This window comes from Chiloscyllium punctatum, chromosome 25 (genome assembly GCF_047496795.1).
Source record: "Chiloscyllium punctatum isolate Juve2018m chromosome 25, sChiPun1.3, whole genome shotgun sequence".
NCBI lineage: Eukaryota > Metazoa > Chordata > Chondrichthyes > Orectolobiformes > Hemiscylliidae > Chiloscyllium > Chiloscyllium punctatum.
In genome coordinates, this window is record NC_092763.1 from 21,358,246 (window position 1) to 21,378,280 (window position 20,035).

The 20,035-nt window shown below is 42.5% G+C and overlaps 1 protein-coding gene and 1 long non-coding RNA gene across 3 annotated transcripts in view; one reads left to right on the forward strand and one right to left on the reverse strand.

Moving 5' to 3' along the window:
• The window catches only part of LOC140495620 (sodium- and chloride-dependent neutral and basic amino acid transporter B(0+)-like), a 75,021-nt gene extending 64,453 nt beyond the window's left edge, over positions 1 to 10,568 (forward strand). Inside the window, 1 exon segment of the mRNA XM_072594620.1 lies at positions 10,412 to 10,568. The gene's annotated coding sequence lies outside the window, so the exon portion shown is untranslated.
• Positions 10,569 to 11,572: 1,004 nt separating this feature from the next.
• The window catches only part of LOC140495743 (uncharacterized), a 49,101-nt gene continuing 40,638 nt past the window's right edge, over positions 11,573 to 20,035 (reverse strand). Inside the window, exons 4-6 of one of the 2 annotated variants that reach the window (XR_011964088.1) lie at positions 16,759 to 16,826; positions 14,635 to 14,886; positions 11,573 to 14,408 (exon numbers count right to left, since the gene is read on the reverse strand). This is a non-coding gene — a long non-coding RNA (uncharacterized lncRNA). The remainder of the gene's footprint in view (positions 14,409 to 14,634; positions 14,887 to 16,758; positions 16,827 to 20,035) is intronic. The other variant, XR_011964089.1, reaches the window with a different exon arrangement.

Sequence of the window (20,035 nt, forward strand, 5' to 3'; positions counted from 1 at the left end):
TTGATCGCAGAAAGGTAGGGAACTGTCCAGCAATGAGGTTATAATGGCTTCCAGTGAGATTAACAGTCAAATAATTAATCAGTTTTGTGGTCCCAGGGAACAAATGTCCCCTCCCTCTCACCCAATAACTCCATAACTCCCCAGACCAAAGAACTGGTGGGACTGTTGTAATCTGGCATAATTCCAGACCTGACAGAGATGTACTTTAAACTATCTGCACGATATGTGCTATTCAGTATAAAGGGACCCACTTTGTCCTCAGCTACTGTGTCATGAAGTCAGTGTAGTGAGGGTAATGTGTTCAGTCAGTTATGTGCATATAACCCACGGGAATATCCATAAGTACAAAACCCAGGTCATGTATGTAACTCTGGAATTGTGGGCTTCTAAACAGATAGTATTGTTAATGAACATTAAGACATCTGTCTCAACAAGAACCTGTATCTCTGGGGCATATGTTAAAATAAAACTGCACATGCTGGTATCCAATGTTGACAAACAGGAGGCTGCAGGAACACAGCAAGACAGGCAGTAGCAGGAGGTGGAGAAGTCGACATTTCAGGTTGAGACCCTTCATTAGGATGGGGGAGGGGGAAGGGAGCTCAGAAATAAATAGAGGGAGGGGAGTGGGGCTGGGGGAAAGGTAGGTGGGAAAGGGATAGGTGGATGCAGGTATGGGAGTATTATGATAGGTCAGTGGGAAGGGTGGAGTGGATAGGTGGGAACGAAGATGGACAGATAAGGTCAGATCAAGGAGACAGGGAGGAGAGTAAGGGCTGGACCTAGGATAACTTTGGAGGTGGGGATATAGAGAAGTTAATAGAATGAAAGGGAGGAGGCAGGGCTAGAAAGGGAGCTGGGGGTGGTAGGTATAAACTTAGAGACAAACAAAATGAAAATTAGGTATAAACTTGGTTAGAGACAAACTCATCCCATGATTGGAGTTCATTTGATGCCAGCTGTCTCTACCTGACATATGACTACTTCATTTTCTTGACCAGAGCCTCAATTTCTCCAGTCACCCAGTGTTCCTTATGCCAGCCAGCCTTGCTCTTCACACTGACAGGAACATGCTGGCTCTGAACTCTCGTTATCTCACTTTCAAACCCTCCTACTTGCCAGACATCCCTTTACCTAAGAAGAGCCTCCTTTAAACAACTTTTGGAAGTCCCTGTCTAAAACCATCAAAATTGGCCTTGCTTCAATTTAGAACTTTAACTGGAGGACCAAGCCTATCCTTTTCCATAATAATTTTAATACTAATCAAATTATGGTCAAAATGCTCTCCCACTAACAAATTAGTGATTTTCCCTGCCTTATTTCCCAAGATAAGGTTGAGTTTTGCCCCTTCTTTAGTAGGTCCATCCACATTTTGATTGAGAAAGTATTTTTGTAAATACTTAAATTCCTCCCCGCCCAATTCCTTAATATTATTGCAGCTCCAGTCTACATTTGGAAAGTTAAAATCCTCTGGTATTACAAACCTATTATTCTCACAGTTCCCTACATGCTTGCTTCTCCATTTCCCCCTGACTGTTGAGAGGCCTATAATGTGATCACCCTGCTTTTCTTATTTCTCAGTTCCACCAACATAACTTCATTGGTTGATCCCCCAGGAATATTCTTATACTCCTGTGATGTTTTCCTGAATCAAAAACAACTCTTCCCCTCCTCTCTTGCCTTTCTTACTATCCTTTCTGTAACATCAATAGCCCGGAATATTGAGCTGTTAGTCCTGTCCCAAATGCTAATTGCACATGAAGTATTACTTTTATATTGTATCTCATATAGATGCTTTTCCCTTTGTGCAAGGGGGCATAATCTCAGAATAAGGAGTTACACATTTAGAACGAAACGATGAAACATTTCTTCTCTCAGAGAGTGAACTGCAGGTTCACTCAATCAAGCCGACTATACTCACTGTTCACAAACTGCAATCCTGTATGATGGCAGAGATGAAACAGACTGGGAGACCATTTCATCAAACACTTTCGTTCTTCCTGGAAACCACTCTGCCATTATCAGAACGGATGATCTGCAACAAAGCAAGAGGATTGTGAGAATCTCATTTTCACAATGAGTAGATAGGAAATGGAATTCACCGCCTGAAAGTGTGAAGGCAGAGGTTCAATTGAGGCATTCAAGAGGATGTTAGATGATTATTTGAATGGGAATGGCATCCAGGGATATGGGGAAAAGGCGGGAGGTTAGCACCAGGTGATAGAATCAGTGCAGACACAATGGACTAAATAGCCTCCTTCTGCACTGTGACAGTTTTATGATTTGTGAACTCATCATCGTCTCTGCTTTTTTATGATGTTTTGTGCTCTTTCTTCCTGTAAGAAGAGATCAAAAAATGAACTGTTGTGTGCGATAGAGGGTGTCTGTGAGGGACAGGTTTGACATTGCAATAATTGTCACTGGTAACTGATCACCTGGGGGAATACAATGACCTAGTGGTATTATCGCCAGACTATTAACCTAGAGAACTTAACCCAGGCAGAGAGTGGAATTGAACTCAATAAAGAATTGGGAATTAAGAAGCTGAAAATGACCATTAATCCATTGTTGATTGTCAGAAAATCCCATCTGGTTCACTAACATCGTTTAGGGAAAGAAATCTGTTATCCTCAGCTGCTCTGGACTCCAGACCCACAGCAAAGTGGTTCATTTTTAATTGCCTCTGGGCAATTAGGGATGGGCAACACAGTCATACCCTTCAGTCCAACCAGTCCACACCAACCATGTTCGCAAACTAAATTTGTCCCACCTGCCTATGCCTGGCCCACATCCCTCGAAACCTTTCCTATTCATGAATTTACCCAAATGTCTTTTAAATGTTGCACCTGTACCTGCATCCATCACTTGCTCTGGCTGTTCATTCCACACATGAACCACCCTCTCGGTAAAGAAGTTGCCCCATGTCCTTTTAAATCTTTCTCCTCTCATCTTAGAAATATGCACCCAGGTTTTGAACACACACATCCTCGGGAAAGACTCTTGGCATTCACCTTATCTATGCCCACATGATTTTATAAACCTCAATAAAGTCACCCCTCAACGACCTACACTCCAGGAGAAGAAGTCCCAGCCTGTACTCATAGCTCAAATCCTCCATTCCCAGCAGCATCCTGGTAAATCTTTCTCAACCCTCTGCTGTTTAGTAACATCCTTCCTATAACAGGGTGACCACAACTGCACACAGGTCTCTAGAACAGGTCTCACCAATGTCCTTTTCAATAAATGCTGGCCCACACACAGCAGTGCATTGAAAGGAAACTGATATGGGGGAGTTGCTTCAACATTGTGCCCCAGTAGGCTGTATTGCTAAGGGAAGTCTTGGCACAATATGACTGGGGAAATCGGAAAAAGTGGGTTTGCACTTGTACATACTGTAGCAGTCACCTTTGTTGCTCTGATTAAATAATTTAAGTCATTGTATCCAACACACTGCTGCTCTATAACCGTACCTGTGTATTCTTAGGCTGCTTCCTTCCTTGAAACACAGGGACAGGATTTCCTTACAGACCTTCCGGCCAGCAGCATGTTGCTCAGGGATACATTGAACAATTTTGTAGCTGCCCTCCACATTCAGCTTCTGTCCCACTCTCTCTATGACACTTCAGCAGTGTTTCAATTCTGACCTGAACAAATGGTCAATATGAATAATGGAGTTAAAACAAATGCATCCCATCCACCCACCTAGCCAAGCTGGTCTGTAAATCTGCAAGTCAGATGGAAATAGAGTGGCTCAGTTAAAGATTTCACTGATGACTGCACTGCTCCAATCCCTTGGTTCCTAACAAGCCGTTAGCACCCCATCCACTAAACCCCACAGATGGAAAATCCAAGCAGTATCTCAAAAGCATCAACCTCTACATACAGAGTTTCACACACATTTACAGCCTTGTGCTGCTCAAATATCACAGTGCCCTCAGGAGGATGTTTTTGACGGTCACTCGGAAGTAAAGCCAATTCATTCTTCTCCATTCTTTATCACACTTTATGCCTTTCTCTTGTGCAGCTTTTGTGTAAACCTTTCTCACATGGATTGTTAACGGCACTGGGTACCAATTTCATCTCCAAACCAGAGTTTGGAGAAGCACAAAGTCCAATGACCCTGCAGTTGGTGGTCAGTTTGTTAAAAAGAAAATAGTCCTATTTACACACATCAGGATTAGATGCAAGGTCCCAGGTGATTTCTACCATCGACCCGAACATTCCAGATCAGCTATTAGATGTAACAATTTCCAAACAGTCAGTTTTAAAATGACAGATATTTCTTTTTCTTGTTCATTTGTGCAAGTGGGCATCGCTGGCAAGACCAGAATTTATTGACCAACTCTAATTGTCTTGGGGAGAGGTGATGGTGTAAGGTATAGGGTTAAAATTGTGCAGAATAAGGGAACAGGTGTTGCCTCTGCAAAAGTTTACATTATAAAATCAGGCTGCGCATGCCAATACTAAACAGTGAGAAGCGAAAACAGGTAGAAATATCTATGACTAACAGGGCAGAGCAACCATGTAGCGGGATGTACCAGTAACAGGAGAATAGTGTGCCAGCCGCAGGAGGGATGTGGCCAATGGATGGAATTTAGTCTGGCAGGATGATTGCACGAAGACAGCAAACTATGCCAGGATAGTCACATACAAGGAATGAGATAAATAAGAGTAAGGGGAGAAGTAAACAGAGGCAGAGAGAAAGTAGACAAAGGTGGAGTGAAGCTAGAGCTTGTGATAGGCTACACGTTACAGCAAAAGTAACCAATGGGGTGAAAGGGGAGGACCGAGAGACGCAGCTGAACAGCATAAATCAGAATGTAACCCTCAGATCAGGGTGCTTGCTCATGAGGCACCCGTTCTTGCAAGTACGTATCAATAAAATTCGCTGCTGCAGAATTTGACTTGGACTGAAATTTATTAATATGTGAGTTTTGTTTCTCACAATTTGGGGGCTCGTGTCCGGGATATCCATCATCACCAGCAGGGTAGGCACTGTCGACGGCTGGGAAGATGAATCCCGTTCCTTTTAGAATGGTCCCGTGTTCCTTGGCGGTCCTGTTCCTTTTAGAATGGTCCCGTGTTCCTCGACGGTCCTGTTCCTTTTAGAACAGTCCTGTGTTCCTCGGTGGTGGGTTCCCCCTTTTGGTTGACTGATTGAGATCCAATGAGAGTCTATCTGAACCAGGCACAGGGAGCCAGGCACCTCCGTGCATGGACCAAGGTAGGCAAAGAGATTTTGAAGTACTGCCTTGGTGTCTGGGATTGAGTTCTAGTAGTTAGTAAGTGTCTAACGAAGGAACTCAATATGGGCTGTGCCGAGGGTAAAATAAAAGCCTCTGGGAAAAATAAATGGAAATGGAGGGGGGGTCCCTGACAACATACCTCCAGAAAGTCCGTTGGGCAGGATGTTGTGGAATTGGAAAAATAATACTTGTACAAGGGAAAAATTTAGCAAAAAGATGATTAAATATTGTTGCTTTGTATGGACTAAGGAATCCATTCTTTATCCCGCCGTCTTCTGGCCAAGGTATGGGTCAGATGAAGACTGTGTTTGTAAATATTTGAATTTATATGTCAACAGAAAACAGCCTTTCAGTCAGGAGGGATCAGATTATGCTTCGTGTCGGAAGGGGTAGTAACTGAAGGGCTATTGAGGATACACTTTGTAACTAAATCATGGCCAGACATTCAAAAAGAAAATTCAGAAAATAGATGGATGGAGTGAGAAATCACTTGATGAATTATTAAGAGAGGCACAGAAAGTGTTTGTAAAGAGAGAGGATGAGAAGCAAAAACAGAAGGCGAAAATGATGGTAGCCACGGTTGACGAAGTAGTCAAGAAAAGAATCGAACCGGTGACTAGCAACTGGAGTGGAGGGTGGCAGTACGTAGAACATAGAGGAAGGGGTAGAGGACGAGGAGGACCTTTCATAGGGTCCAGTTGACAGGGACAAGGACAGAGGTGGAGACCCCAACAAGCAGGGTGTTAAGACCATAAGACATAGGAGTGGAAGTAAGGCCATTCGGCCCATCGAGTCCACTCCGCCATTCAATCATGGCTGATGCGCATTTCAGCTCCACTTGCCAGAAAAAGATTCAAAAGAATGAGGGGTGGAGCGAGAAGCCTCTAAAGTTGTTTTTGCGGGAAGCTCAGAAAGTGTCTGTAAGATATGGTGTGTGTGTGAGAGTGAGAGAGAGAGAGCGAGAGAGAGAAAGAGAGAGAGAAAAGAGCTGTACAGCTAAAAGAAAGTTTAACCCTTTATGATTCGGTTTGAATGCACATTTGTTTGTTGGTGATTGAATGTTTGTGCTTTGTTCCCTGGAGCTTGAGATCTGGAACTGTTTTGAATCTGATTTCTATTATGGAAATTTAACATGATTTCTTTTAAGGTTAAGGATTTTACAGTGAATATGAAATAAAATGTTAACTCCTGTTCTTTTTACAGGTCATGACTGCCTTACTATCAGTTTCTAACTAATCTCTTTTACCCTTACATAAAAGCAATTTCAAATCAGCTTAATACGGAGGAAAACAACATGATATCCTTTTATGTGTTTCAGACTCATTTGGTTTCACTTAATTTTAAGCCGGAGCTTTATTCAGAAAGTTCCCTCTCTCAATGACAGTTGAAGTTTCAGTTCAACATTAGATTGTAATAAATCAATTCTATGGTTAATATTTGTGACCTTGGATTTGGCCATTATTCACGAATTAGAATTTTTATTTTAAACTTGAATAGACAAATCTTTTTAAGACAGCTCTGGTTATTTCACGACCTATAGCATTGTAATTGAGCAATGACTGGTCAGGACTACTTAAGAAAACTAATTTTGGATTTAAATTAAGGGACTAAAACTGGGTAATAATAGTGGATTTCAAAGTTGGGAACTGTATGCATTTTACATTTTAAATATTAAATACTGAATAAATGAATTTATAATATATAAATATATATTTACAAGTAAGATTCCAAAATGTATAGTTAGGAACAGGCTTTAAAGTTAGACAAGCATAAATTGATAAATTGGTATTTGAAGCTATAGGGAGCAAGAAATATTGCAATTTTTTAAAAAAAATCAAGGTTTAAACAAAACATTGGGTGATGAAGAATGGTCATTAGTTGGCCCTAAAGCTGTTCAATTGGTTAAATCGGCTCAGCAATTGAGCTGGCAACGTAACATGGGAGCAGGAATGAAAGAGTTAATTGGATTATGGCGACAGTTTTGTGATGAGAGGCACAAAGAATCAGTTTTGCTCTCATGGCAAGATACTGCCACCAAATTGGGGATTGAATTAACTGCAAGTGGTGCTATGGAATCTGTTGAGGTTTTTAAAAATGAATGTGCTCGAGCAAAACAATTACAGAAACAGAATGAGAAGTCACAAGTGACTGGTAAACAAACAGAACTGTGCAATTACAGTTTTTAAAATGTTTTAGTCACTTGTGGCATTTCCATGCTGAATTACAGACAATGATTATTTTATTTATGTAATATATAATTAATAATTAATATTTATAATAAATTAATTGTATTAGCCTGAACTCAATATTAATTGGCAGGATTCCTTCACACATTCTCAGTGACCTGTCATATTGATTCATAGCTAATTTAAAACATGACAGCATTAATTCATTGTTAATTAAAGAATGGAAAGCTACATTACTGGCCAGAGTATGTGTGCAGGCAGTGGCAGCAATAGCCTTATCAGTAGAAGAAAGTCAGATACTTACTTTTGGGGGAGCCTTAATAGTCAGCACCCCACATCGGGTACGGACCATATTTAATCAGAAAGCAGGGCGGTGGCTTATGGACTCTAGAATTCTAAAATACGAAACAATTCTAATAGAGTAAAATGTAAAATTCTTACATTGATCACAGACATTTGTCTGAATCCAGCTACCTTTCTCTGGAAAGGGGAGGATGAAGCTCCCTCAGACCCAGAACATGACTGCCTTGACATTATAGAATATCAGACTAAAGTAAGAATGGGCCTTAGAGATATCCCTCTACATGCAGGGGCCAGACTGATTGAAGGTAAAAGACACAATGGATATGCAGTAGTGGATGGAATAGAGGGGAGTGTTATTGAGGCTAGTTGACTACCCAATGATTGGTCGGCATAGACTTGCGAACTTTATGCACTAGGAAGGGCCCTTAAGACCTTGGAAGGCAAAGAAGGAACTGTATACACAGATTCTAAGTATGCCTTCGGGGTGGCACACACATTTGGGAAGAAATGGCAGGAAAGGGGACTGATAAACAGTAGGGGTAAAGAACTGGCTCATGAGGAATTGGTAAAGCAAGTATTAGAATCCCTTTTGTTGCTAAAGGAAGTAGCAATAGTCCACATAAATGGACTTCAGCAGGGAAATGATTCTGAAACAAAGGGAAATAGATTGGCGGATAAAGTCGCTAAGGAGGAGGCTCTGAACCCTCAGCCCGCTACAATATATATATTTTGGTACCTATGGTGCAGGAACCTGGGGGGAGACCGATATTTAGCATTAAGGAAGAGAGAGAGTTAGAAGAACTGGGAGCTACACAGTCAGTAGAGGGGCGCTGGATGCTACCCAATGGCTGGGAGATGCTAAATAAGATGATGATCGAGAAATTATGGCTGTCTTACACCAGCGGAGTCAATGGGGATACAAGCAATATGTGATTTGGTCTTAAGGAAACATAGATGCAAAGGGATCTATACGATAGCCAAGCAGATATGTGAGGGATAGAACATAGAACATAGAACATAGAACAATACAGCACAGAACAGGCCCTTCGGCCCACGATGTTGTGCCGAACTTCTATCCTAGATTAAGCACCCATCCATGTACCTATCCAAATGCCGCTTAAAGGTCGCCAATGAATCTGACTCTACCACTCCCTCGGGCAGCGCATTCCATGCCCCCACCACTCTCTGGGTAAAGAACCCACCCCTGACATCTCCCCTATACCTTCCACCCTTCACCTTAAATTTATGTCCCCTTGTAACACTCTGTTGTACCCGGGGAAAAAGTTTCTGACTGTCTACTCTATCTATTCCTCTGATCATCTTATAAACCTCTATCAAGTCACCCCTCATCCTTCGCCGTTCCAACGAGAAAAGGCCGAGAACTCTCAACCTATCCTCGTACGACCTACTCTCCATTCCAGGCAACATCCTGGTAAATCTTCTCTGCACCCTCTCCAAAGCTTCCACATCTTTCCTAAAGTGAGGCGACCAGAACTGCACACAGTACTCCAAATGTGGCCTAACCAAAGTCCTGTACAGCTGCAACATCACCTCACGACTCTTGAATTCAATCCCTCTGCTAATAAACGATAATACTCCATAGGCCTTCTTACAAACTCTATCCACCTGAGTGGCAACTTTCAAAGATCTATGTACATAGACCCCAAGATCCCTCTGTTCCTCCACCTGACCAAGAACCCTACCATTAACCCTGTATTCCGCATTCTAATTTGTTCTTCCAAAATGGACAACCTCACACTTGGCAGGGTTGAACTCCATCTGCCACTCCTCAGCCCAGCTCTGCATCATATCTAAGTCCCTCTTCAGCCGACAACAGCCCTCCTCACTGTCCACAACTCCACCTATCTTTGTATCATCTGCAAATTTACTGTATAACATGCAAGAAAATCAACAAGAAGGTATTGAGGAAACAAGTCCCAGGAGGGAGAGAACCTGGGCTAAGACCATTTCAGAGCATTCAGGTACATCATACCAAATTATTCCGAGTGGGGAGACTGAGGTATATGCTGGTAATGGTTGATCACCGATCTGGATGGGTGGAGGCGTACCCTTTAGCCACTGCCACTGCAAGTGGGGTGTCCAAGATAATACTTGAACACGTAATCCCCAGATACGGGATAGTGGAATGTATAGATTCAGATCAGGGAACTCATTTTACTTCCAGGGTACTCCAGGGAGTGATGAAGGGGTTAAGAGTCTCCTGGGAGTTCCACATCCCTTGGCACCCACCTTCATCAGGAAAGATTGAGAGAGTGAACCAGACACTCAAGAAGCAGTTATCAAAATTAGTAGTAGAAACCAGACTCCCTTGGACTAAGTGTTTACCTATAAGACCATAAGACATAGGAGTGGAAGTAAGGCCATTCGGCCCATTGAGTCCACTCCGCCATTCAATCATGGCTGATGGGCATTTCAACTCCACTTACCCGCATTCTCCCCGTAGCCCTTAACTCCTTGAGACAACAAGAATCTATCAATCTCTGGCCCTTTTGTGGGTGCGAACGGCCCCAAGGAAAGATTTGGGGCTATCCCCTTATGAGATATTGTTTGGCCTGCCCTATTTTGGTACGAAAGGGTAACTGCCAACCCGGGAGACTAAAGATCTGTTCTTAAAGAAGTATATACTGACTTGTCCTCCTCTTTGTCTTTTCTTAGCAGACAAGGATTACTGGCACAGACTCCACCCTTGAATTCGCCGTTCATCCCATCCAGCCGGGAGATTTGGTCATAATTAAGTCATGGACAGATTGGTAGGGACCGTACCAGGCTCTTTTGACTACTGACATGGTGATACGCACGGCGGAGAAAGGCTGGACTCACTATACCAGGATTAAAGGACCGGTGGAATCCCCGGTTAAGAAAAAAGTCTAGACAGCCAAATCGACAGAAGAACCACTGAAACTCAGACTCAAAAGACTTTAGGTAACTGATTTTTATGCGGATGTGGGATAGTTTCTTTTTGATATCTATATATTATATTTCACGTGAAATCTCTCGGTCCTTCAATACTATTGTAGGATGCTGGGGACGCTTAGGGTAACCATATTAGCTTTCTTACTATTGGGATTTTGTCAAACGATGCTGTCATCTCCATATTTGTTATTAACGGTGTCTGAGTCTGAACATCCGCAAGTAATAGAGGTCGATGCTTGCAGTCTAGTAGAATGCGCAGATGTAAAGTACCAGAGAGAGTATATTTCCTCCAAAATCCTTCTTAAGACCCTACCGGACACAAGGTATGGTTAGAAAAAAACCGTCACCTGGCATCACTGTCCATAGAACCCCTTTCGCCCAGTCCTAGACTGTCCTGACAAAAAGTGCCACCCGATATATCTCACCATTAAAAATACCTCCTCTGAAGACTCCTTTCCCAGTAAATATGGGTCTCGACTCCTTACTAACGATTTAAAGATAGTAATGGAAGCCACTGGGGAGTGTTTCTCAGCCTGCTGTTTCTGAATACTCGTAGGAACGGAAAACATTTAAGATTGACAGTAAGATTCATCAACCTTTTGCCCCTCCCAACAACCCAAAGGTGGTAAAAATTATAGAGGTGAAGGACTTGAAGCAGACCATTGAAATAGAAACTGGATACGGGGATGCAAATGCCTGGGGTTGAATGGGTAAAATACACTGTTAAAACTCTGAATAAAAGCAATTGCTGTGCATATGCCTCCGGTGGACCATTTGCCCACATAGTCCCCTTTCCACTCGGGTGGAACCGAAACAGGAGGGGCATGGAATGTATGATAGCCCTATATCAGAATAAGACTGCATGGAATGATAAAAATCACACAACACCAGGTTATAGTCCAACAGGTTTAATTGGAAGCACACTAGCTTTTGGAGCGACGCTCCTTCATCAGGTGATTGTGGAGGGCTTGATCGTAACACAGAATTTATGGCAAAAATTTGCAGTGTGATGTAACTGAAATTGTACATTGAAGAATTGATTGTCTGTTAAGCCTTTCATCTGTTAGAATACAGTGATAGTTTCACTTCTTTCATGTGTAAATCACAAAACCCTTTTTTTTAACGTTGCATTCTCGGGTTAGCTGTTAACAATGGTGATAGCTAGACATTTTGTTGAAGGTGTTAGCCCCCTGTGCTCTCTGTCTATGACCTGATGTTTAGATTGATTCTAATCTAAAAAGTGAGATAACAGAGTTTTACATAAATTCATGCAGTTTTTGAGCTCAGAGTTCTACATGAATGTATGCAGTTTTTGAGCAAAGTGCAATGTAACTCTGCAAGTACAAAAAAATTCACACACAAAATATATGTGTGCATGTGGGTCTTTGTCTGTGTGTGTGTCTGTCTGGGGTGGAGGTTGTGAGTGTGAGAAAGTATGTGTAAGCCAACCGGGTACAAATTGGTCTATTGACTTGGGGGAGCTGAGGTTAAACTCAGAATGACACCGAAACAGACAAAGGAGGGAACTACTCAGCACTCCGGGTTCCCCGGGCGGATCTCTGGTGGTACTGTGGAGGCAGAATATTGCGACCTACCCTACCTCCAGGTAGGAGGTAGGGTAGGTGCAATTGGCAATCCCATTTACTTTGGCATTTGAGAAGGAGAAGGTGGTAGTACAAAGAATGAGAGGAGTAAAAGGTCATTATTAGATACTTCCTTTGATGATAGGATTTATCTCGACTCTATAGGAGTTCCTAGAGGGGTCCCCAATGAGTTCAAGGCCCGCAACCAGATTGCAGCAGGTTTTGAATCGGCCCTATTTTGGTGGGTAACGGTCAACAAGAATGTGGATTGGATAAACTATATATTTTTTTTATAACCAACAAAGATTCATCAATTACACTAGAGATGCAGTCAAGAGTATTTCCGAGCAACTTGATGCAATCAGCAGAATGGCCTCGGAAAACAGACTGGCCTTAGATATGATCCTGGCTGAAAAAGGGGGTGTATGTATGATGTTAGGAGGTAGCTGTTGTATCTTTATTCCAAATAGTACAGCACCTGATCGGTCAATCTCTCATGCCTTGCGAGGATTGACCATCTTGATGGAAGAATTGGCTGAGAATTCAGGAGTGGACACATCACTCACGAGATGGCTGGAATCATGGTTTGAAAAATGGAAGGGAGTGGCAGTCTCCATCCTCACCTCCTTGATAGTGGTAGCAATTGGCTGTTGTATCATACCTTGTGTAGGAGGGTTAACCCAGCGGCTAATTGAGATGGCCTTGGCAAAACAAATGCCCCTAAAAGGTAATCAGGCAGAGGGACTCAACCTCTTGAACAATGAGGGGATGGGTGACCTTAAGGAATTAGCCACTATAAATGAAGTCTCAGGGATGATGCTAGTGAACTGGAAGGCAACGTATAAGACAAATGCAGAAGACAACAGTTAGTAGCCAAGAAGAAAAGGAGGGGGGGGGGGGAATGTAAGGTGTAGGGTTAAAATTGTGCAGAATAAGGGAACAGGTGTTGCCTCTGCAAAAGTTTACATTATAAAATCAGGTTGCGAATGCCAATACTAAACAGTGAGAAGCGAAAACAGGTAGAATTATCTATGACTAACAGGGCAGAGCAACCATGTAGCGGGATGTACCAGGCATAGGAAAATAGAAGAAGTGAAAACAGGTAGAATTATCTATGACTAACAGAGCAGAGTGACCGTGTAGCGGGATGTACCAGTAACAGGAGAATAGTGTGCCAGTTGCAAGAGGGACGTGGCCAACGGATGGAATTTAGTTTGGCAGGATGATCGCATGAAGACAGCAAACTATGCCAGGATAGTCACATATAAGGAATGAGATAAATAAGAGTAAGGGGTGACAGGCTTTGAGTAATGGGAGAAGTAAACAGAGGTGGAGAGAAACTAGACAAAGGTGGAGTGAAGCTAGAGCTTGTGATAGGCTACGTGCTACAGCAAAAGTATCCAATGCGGTGAAAGGGGAGGATCGAGAGACGCAGCTGAACAGCATAAATCAGAATTTAACCCTCAGATCGGGGTGCTTACTCATGAGGCACCCGTTCTTGCAAGTACGTATCAATAAAATTCGTTGCTTCAGAATTTGACTTGGACTGAAATTTATTAATATGTGAGTTTTGTTTCTCACAATGGTGAACTGTGTTCTTGAAACACTGAACTCCCCAGAGTGCAGAGACACACATGTGATGCTGTTGGGACAGGAGTCTGAGGATTTGACTCCGTGACAGTGAGGAAGTGATACAATTCAAAGTCAGGATGGTGTGCGGCTTGGAGTATACTTTTCCCATGCATCAGTGGGCGGCACAGTGGCACAGTGGTTAGCACTACTGCCTCACAGCACCAGAGACCCGGGTTCAATTCCCGCCTCAGGCGACTCTCTGTGTGGAGTTTGCACATTCTCCCCGTGTCTGCGTGGGTTTCCTCCGGGTGCTCCGGTTTCCTCCCACACTCCAAAGATGTGAGATGGTTGAGTTTGTTGGATTGAAAGGTGAGGAGAAGAAGCCTTGGAGAGTTACTGCAGAGTATCTTATTTGGAGTTCACACTGCTGTTACTGTGCATTGCTGGTGAAGGTACCGAATGCTAAAAATGGTAGCTGACAGGCCAATCAAGTGAGCGGTTTTGTCCTGGATGATGTTGATCTTTTTTATGGCTGTACTCATCCAGGTAAGTGGAGAGTTTTTCAACTCACTTCTGACTTGTGCCTGGTGGACAGACAGGAGAGAGAGAGTTACTTGCAGTATAATTGCTAGATTTTGACCATATTATTTATACAAATGGTTCAGTTGATTTTCTGGTCAAAGTGAAGTCCAAGAATTTTGAGAGTGAGGGTTTCAGAAAGATAATGAAATTGGTCAAGGGCAGTGGTTACATTCTCTCTTGTTGGAGATCGCCAGTGCCTGGCACTTGTATGACAGAAATGTTACTTGCCACTTATCAGCCTGAAGCTGTATGCTGTCCAGGTCCCTCTACGTTTGCACAAAGATTGTTGCAGTATTGGAGATATCACAAATAGTGCAGAATATTGTGGATCATCATTGAATATCCCAAACTCAGGCCTTAGGAAGGAGTAAAGATTGTTGATGATGCAGCTGAAGGTAGTTGGCTGTAAGATCCATAGATGTAACATGTTGTTTCAACACAGACTGCCCAAAGATCATGAAGAAGAGATTCTTTCTTCCCCTGACATCAGGTCATTATAAAGTGAAAAGAAAATTAAAGAAAAATGGAGAACTGTTTACATGTATTTACATGGAAAGAAACAATACACTTCATCAGGCTAAGCAAATCATTTGCCTGTCTGCTTCACCTTCCAATCAGCCTCCCTTCCACCAAGGAAAACCTTATTTCCTGAGAGAGTCCACACTACTATCCCAGCTGTCCTCCCTCACCATTGCCACCTACTGGTGGAGGTCCCAATGAACTACTCAGCTCCCTTGCTTCGTGCCCTTCACCATTGGCGCATCAGCCTGCTGATGGCCTCATTACAGAGTCAGAGTCAAAGCACACTTTCTGCTTTTCTGTACCAAAGACACAAAGATATAGAAAAAGAGCTTGGAATTGGTCATTCAGTGCCTTAAGACTGCTCCACCATTCATGGTTGATCTGATTTTAACCCCAAATCAACAATCCAAGCTCCTCAGATAAACTCTCATCCCTAACTAAACAAGAATCTTTCTACATCTGCATTTAAGAAAGAAACAAGGAATTGTGCTTTCAACACCTTCAAAAACTTGCCTCATTTCTTTTTAAATGAGCAATCCTTGATCATTAAGCAGTGGCACCTCGTTCTCGATTCTCCCATAAATGGAGCTCTGTCTCTATATCTACCTTATCAAGTCCACTCAGGGCCTAATGTTTCCATCAAGTCACCTCTTATTCCTCGACACTCCAACAGATATAAGTTCAGCTTTAACAACCATTTGTCATAAGGCAATCCACTCAATTTAGAAATTTGTTGAATTTACCTTTTCTAAACTGCTTCCAAAACAATTATATATACTTTCTTAAATAAATGTCTTATACTGTTCACAATATTCCACGTTTGATTTTATCCACCCAATTTACTCTCCCTTTCTGCCCACTACACTTCCTACTCATTTAATGGGAGTACCTTACTACACCTCCTACCTCTACATCATTACTGACCACCTCCATCATACCCCCTTTTTTTGAAGGTTGGCATTGGAGTGGTGAGTACTAAGATGCTATGTGGGAAATTGGCTGGATGGCTGGTTTCTGAAGCAGAGTGATGCCAACAGCATAGGTTCAATTCCCACACCAAATAAGTTACCATGAAGGGCAGTGCAGTGGCTCAGAGGGTAATATTACTGCCTCACAGTGCTCGGGACCCGGGTTTGATTCCGACCCTCGGGTGACTGGGTGGAGTTTGCACACTCTGTCTGCATGGGTTTCTTTTGGGTGCTCTGGTTTCCTCCCAGAGTCCAAACATTTGTAGTTTGGATGGATTGGCCATGCTAAACTGTCCCCTAGTGTCCAGGGATTTGCAGGCTAGGTGGGTTAACCATGGGAAATGTGGGGTAACAGGGGTAAGGTAGGGAGGTGGTTCTGGGTGGGATGCTGTTTGGAGGGTCAGTGTGGACTTGATGGGCTGAATGGACTGCTTTCATACCATAGGAATTCAATGATTCTCCTTCTCAATCTCTCCCCTCACCTGAGGCATGGTCACCCTCAGGTTAAGCCATCACCAAAGAGCAGCCCTATGGTCTGGTAGGACTGTGGCCACTTTACCTTTACTATTAATCTTCTCAACCCACGAGAAAGCTTCCTCATACACAGTTATTTTCATGCTAGGTTCAAACTTCTGCTCCCTCCCAGCGTTTTAAGATGAGATTTCAATACAGGTATATGGGAAGAAGTTACGGTGAACCTACATTAAAGTTATATGTATATTAGGATAATGTGTTTAAAAAGTAGAGAAAAAAATGAAAGCATCTTTTCATTATGATGGTTCATTTTTTTCTTAAGGGGCGCAGTGTTATGAAGACGTGGGTGTACTGTACCTTTAAGAGAGTTAAAAGCTGGTAGAGTTACCTGACAGCACCAAGTATTCTTGGAGATACAATGTAACAGGTGCTCCAGCTACTGGGGTAGCTAGTTGCCTGGAAATGACAAAACAAATCCGAATTAGGCCAATCAGTTTAAATTATACCCTGAAAAATAAACAGACTCAAAACCAGTTTGAATTTAATATATTGGCAATCGTAAAAGCCAATGACACAATCCGATGCTTGGGGGAGGGGGAGTGGGGGTGGTATAAGACCAGGGAAAATTGATCCGTTGTGAGGAGAACTCCCTAGCTACTAGCACGAGAAAGGACTGCCTGAAAAATAGCTCTCTTAAAAGTACCTTTACCAAACATTAACTTGTGAAGAAGAATCCCGAAGAAGACACGGGAAGATCCAGATAGAAGAACCAAAATCTGGTTTTGATATAAGAAGTTTTGCTTGGTAAATTTTGATGGCATCATGCAAGAACTTCCAAAAGCTGATTGGGGGCAGATGTTCACAGGTAAAGGGACAGCTGGAAAATAGGAAGCCTTCAAAAATGAGATAACGTGAGTCCAGAGACAGTATATTCCTGTTAGGGTGAAAGGAAAGGCTAGTAGTTGTAGGGAATGCTGGATGACAAAAGAAATTGAGGGTTTGTTTTAGAAAAAGAAGGAAGCATATGTCACGTATAGACAAGATAGATCGAGTGAATCCTCAGAAGAGTATAAAGGCAATAGGAGCATAATTAAGAGGGTAATCAGGAGGGCAAAAAGGGGACATGAGATAGCTTTGGTAATTCCAAAGGGTTTTTACAAATACATTAAGGACAAAAGGGTAACAAGGGAGCGAATAGAGCCCCTCAAAGATCAGAAAGGTGCCCTTTGTGTGGAGCCACAGGAGATGAGGGAGATACTGAACGAGTATTTTGCATCAGGTTTTACTGTGGTAAAGGACATGGAAGATGTAGAATGTAGGGAAATAAATGGTGACATGTTGAAAAATGTCCATATTATGGAGGAAGAAGTGCTGGATGTCTTGAAATGCATAAAAGTGGATAAATCCTCAGGACCTGATCAGGGGTACACAAGAACTCTGTGGGAAGTGATTGCTGGGCCTCTTGCTGGGATATCAATAGTCACAGGTGAGGAGCTGGAACACTGGAGGTTGGCTAATGTGGTGCCACTATTTAAGAAAGGTGGTAAGGTCAAGCCTGGAAACTGTAGAATGGTGAGCCTGATGTCAGTGGTGGGCAAGTTGTTGGAGGGAACCCTGAGGGACATGATATAAATGGATTTGGAAAGGCAAGGACTTCTTAGAGATAGTCAGTATGGCTTTGTACGTGGGAAATCATGTCTCATAGACTTGAGTTTTTGAAGAAGTCACGAAGAGGATTGATGAGGGCAGAGTGGGAGACATGATCTACATGGATTTCAATAAGGCATACGAAAAGGTTCCCCATGGGAGACTGGTTAGCACGGTTAGATCTCATGGAATACAGGGAGAACTAGCCATTTGGATACAGAACTGGCTTGAAGGGAGAAGACAATGGGTAGTGGTGGAGGGTTCTTTTTCAAACTGGAGGCCTGTGACCAGTGGAGTGCCGCAAGGATCGGTGCTGTGTCCACTACTTTTCATCATTTATATAAATGACTTAGATGTGAGCATAAGAGATATAGTTAGTAAGTTTAGAGATGACACCTAAATTAGAGGTGTAATGGACAGTGAAGAAGGTTACCTCAGATTACAATGGGATCTTGATCAGATGGGCCAATGGGCTGAGGAGTGGCAGATGGAGGTTAACTTAGATAAATGTAAGGTGCCGCATTTTGGGAAAGCAAATCTTAGCAAGACTTATACACTTAATGGGAAGGTCCTGGGGAGTGTTGCTGAACAAAGAGACTTTGGAGTGCAGATTCATAGCTCCTTGAAAGTGGAGTTACAGCTAGATATGATAGTGAAGAAGGCATTTGGTATGCTTTCCTTTATTGGTCAGAGTATTGAGCACAGGAGTTGAGAGGTCGTGTTGCAGCTGTGCAGGATATTGGTTAGGCTACTTTTGGAAAATTGCTTCCAATTCAGGTCTTTTTCCTATTGCAAGGATGTTGTGAAACTTGAAAGGGTTCAGAAAAGATTTACAAGTATGTTGCCAGGATTGGAGGATTTGAGCTCAAAGGAGATGTTGAATAGGCTGGGGCTGTGGAGGGTAAGGGGTGACCTTATACAGGTTTATGAAATCATGAGGGGCATGGATAGGATAAATAGACAATGTCTTTTCCCTGGGGTGGGGGATTTCAGAACTAAAGGCATAGGTTTAGGGTGAGAGGGAAAAGTTATAAAAGAGACCTAAGGGTCACCTTTTTTCACGCAGAGGCTGGTACGTGTATGGAATAAGTTGCCAGAGGAAGTGGTGGAGGCTAGTACGATTGCAACATTTAAAAGGCATCTGGATAGGTGTATGAATAGGAAGGGTTTGGGCCTGGTACTGGCAGGTGTGACTAGATTTGATCGGGATATCTGGTTGGCATGGAAGAGTTGGACCGAAGGTCTGTTTCTGTGCTGTATATCTCTATGACTCTAATATAGGTATGAATAAGATCTGATGTAGAAAGCTCAGAAAGAGTTGTCATGCTTGAACCTTAATGGTTTGGACACAAAACAAACACAAAAATGAGAGAGAAACTCAGCAGATCTGTCATGATAATGTCATGATATGGAGATGTTGATGTTGTATGGGGGTGGACAAAGTCAGAAGTCAACCGACACCACGTTATAGTCCAACAGGTTTATTTAAAATCACAAGCTTTTGGAGTGCTGCTCCTTCATCATCTGATGGCGTAACGTCTGATGATGTCATATGAAGTTGTGGGCAGTTTAAACGAGAAAGATTATTTTCTCAAGATTTGACTATCATATTAATGTAACCTGTAAGTAGTTGCAATAAACCATACCTTAACCATAATAGACTCTTCTAGTTAGACCAAGGGGTGCTTTTCCTCTACCATACCAGACCAAGCAGGTCCTAAAGTTTCCCAAACCTTCATCATGAGGAATAGCTCATATAGGGCAGTGAACTGCCATCGGCAAACAACACAAAGAAACTATTTACAGAGGCATAGTTCAGCACATCTACTTCCCTCATCTCATCACATAAGAGCTATTCATCCCCTGTGTTATAATTATTATGAAGGCAAAAACATAATCTATATTGCTACAGATAAAATAATTAACTAATACATTTCTCTAATTGTGTAGCATATACTATCATTTAATAATGGAAGTGAGCTGAAGAAAAATTACAGAATTAAATGAAAAGAAAATAT